Source organism: Cynocephalus volans, chromosome 4 (genome assembly GCF_027409185.1).
Source record: "Cynocephalus volans isolate mCynVol1 chromosome 4, mCynVol1.pri, whole genome shotgun sequence".
NCBI lineage: Eukaryota > Metazoa > Chordata > Mammalia > Dermoptera > Cynocephalidae > Cynocephalus > Cynocephalus volans.
This window is the reverse complement of record NC_084463.1, coordinates 32,448,502-32,451,222: the sequence shown is the minus strand read 5'-3', so window position 1 is coordinate 32,451,222 and position 2,721 is coordinate 32,448,502.

Sequence of the window (2,721 nt, the reverse complement as noted above, 5' to 3'; positions counted from 1 at the left end):
CTCATGCTCTAACTGAACCACACACCATACAAGTTACTCCTCCACTCTGACCTTATAGCAACCACCCCACAAGCCCAAAAAAAGTTTAAAAAAAAAAAAAAAAGTCCTTATTTCCCATTATTGACCCATTTCCTTTGGTTTTCTGGTCTTCCAGGATTTGCCATTAATTACTAGTATTCCAGGCTCAAACCCTACCAATTATCAGCTAACCCCTCAGATACTAATTAAATAAAGCATCAGGGATAACGTACCAGCCAGAGGAGAGCAAGGTTTTACTCTAAATGCCTGGGGAGAAAGAGCAGCGCCCTCACAGCAAGGAGTGGTGGAGAGAATGCGGTCAAGTTTAACTTGAAACATAATTTTTAAATGAGCAGGGAGCGTGACACAGGGATGATTTGTCATCTAAAAACCTTATCCTTGGAAATAAGCTCCACTACATAAGCACATAAGCCCACTAAACCATATCAAACTCTCTGCAGGTACTCCAGGGACCAACAAGAACAGATGGATGGAACTTGCCTGTTGCCTGGGTAAAGTCCAGAAAGCATTTAGTCTCCCCAGAAAGCCTGCTGCAATGGCAGGCAGACTGTTCTGGACTGGGAATAATCCCACTATTCCTGCTCGGGTGGCCAAGTTCAGGTAAGGACAAGGTCCTAGCAGCCTCATCAGAACAAACAGGCTACATCCTCTTGGAGTATGAAGAGCATTTCCAGTGACTCCATCCCTAAATACCCCTTGCCAACTAAGACCACTATGACCTGCAATAAAGCCTCCATTTCTAAACTGAGGCCTCTGTAGAAGCCAGGGAACCATGGAGGTAAGTAGTTCTCAACCCTCAACAAACTAAAGTCTGTACAGGACAGGAGAGGTCAGTCAGGCTGCAGTGGCGTTAACACTGGTCTCTGCTGGAGACCAAGGGGAGGTGGGATGGAGGACAGGTAGGTCAAGGAAAAATGGCCATGCCTTAAGCAGCATATGTAAAATTGTGTACTTTTAGCAAGAAAAGACATCCAAGAACAGAACAGACCACCTGGCACATGGTAAGACTAGCTATGTGACCCTGAGCCTCTTCTCTGCTACTTCCCCATATTTTTGATGATGCTAAATCACAGTCACAGAGCAGTATTGAGCACAACATGGCTGTAGAAAGAGAAAAACAAAAAGTCAAGACAAGTAGTCTCAGTCCCCAGAAAAGACAAACTTCAGTCTGAAATTCAGCAGCAAATTTAAATATTCAGACCACATCAAAAGGCAATGAGGTGTGGAGGGGAAGTGGGCCTGAGAAGGAGAAGGCTGTCCCTGTCTCAGCCACATGCCGAGGGGTGTGCAGCCGTGTCCTCTCCCAAAGGCCCAATACTGCTGGGTTCTTCCCCTTTACTTCTCCCCTCCCTAGCACCGCTGGAAAACATAAATGAGGGGGCTGAGGACTCTACATACCCTCCAGAAGAAGGCGTTATTTGAGGGATGAGGCCTTTAGATTTGTTAACAAAATCAGTAATCATTCGTGAATTAATTGCATCACTCATGCTGTTAATAACTCAATGCATAAGACAGATTATTGTTTTAAAAGAAATTACAATCTCCACTACTCCACTACAAAAAAAAAGTTAGCCCATCATTTGCAGCAACAGGGGTGGAACTGGAAATCATCATGTTAAGTGAAGTAAGTCAGTCACAAAGACAAATACAGCATGATACCACACATATGTGGAAACTAAAGGAAAAAAGTGGTTCTCTTAGAAGTAGAGAGTAGAATAATGGTTAGAAGTAGAGAGTAGAATAATGGTTATCAGAGGCCAGGGGATGGGACTGGGCTGGGGAGAAAAAGTGGTGGATTAATGGGTACAATACTATGCTATTTACCCTAAGTGAATCACTGTACAATATACACATATATTGAAACAGCACATTGTAATACACAAATATGTACAAGTACATGTTAACATATTTTGAATTTTTTTTAAAAAAGTAAAAATTAACATTGGAAATGATTAGGAAATGATACAGCATATTATTAAGTTTTCCGTCAGGCAAGATCTTAAATATTTTTCAGCATTACGGGCTGTTTAACAAAGTCATGCATGTAAAGGGGGCCTGTTTGACACTTTTAAAAGTCAGGGGTTATAAGATCTGGGGCTTATGGGGAGATAACTTCCCCACTTTGTGAACCAGCATTGGGAGTTTACTGGATCTGTTTACCCCACAGAGCCACATCCCAACTTTGACTCGAACAAGGTGAACATTCTTAACCTCTATGAACTTCTCAGTTTTCCCAGAGTTGTTGAAACCGGACCTGAGACAGCACATATACAGTGCCTGGTACACAGACTGAGAAGTGGGAGTGCTCACTCGATGTTGACTTACCTCCCTTCTCCTCTCAATGTTCTTTAGAATTTTTTTTAATCTTTAAAATTAAAGTGTTACTAAACATTATACCTCAGGCCCCTTGTGGGGATGAGGTTAGTAGTGCTCCTCCAATCCCCTTGTACTGTGGAGCTTACAGGAGATGATCAGTAGCTATGAATCAGTGGGGACAGTTCATAAAGGATGTGGAAGTGGGCTGTAGTGGATTCAGAGATATGGGGTGAAGGGAAGGCGAGCTGACAAGAAACGGTATTCCCAGCAGGAAGACGGGCAATCCACAAGGTCCTGGCACAGGATGAGCAAGGCCTGTGGGTGGACCTGGGTATTAACTACATTGAAAAGGCTGATGGATGAGAC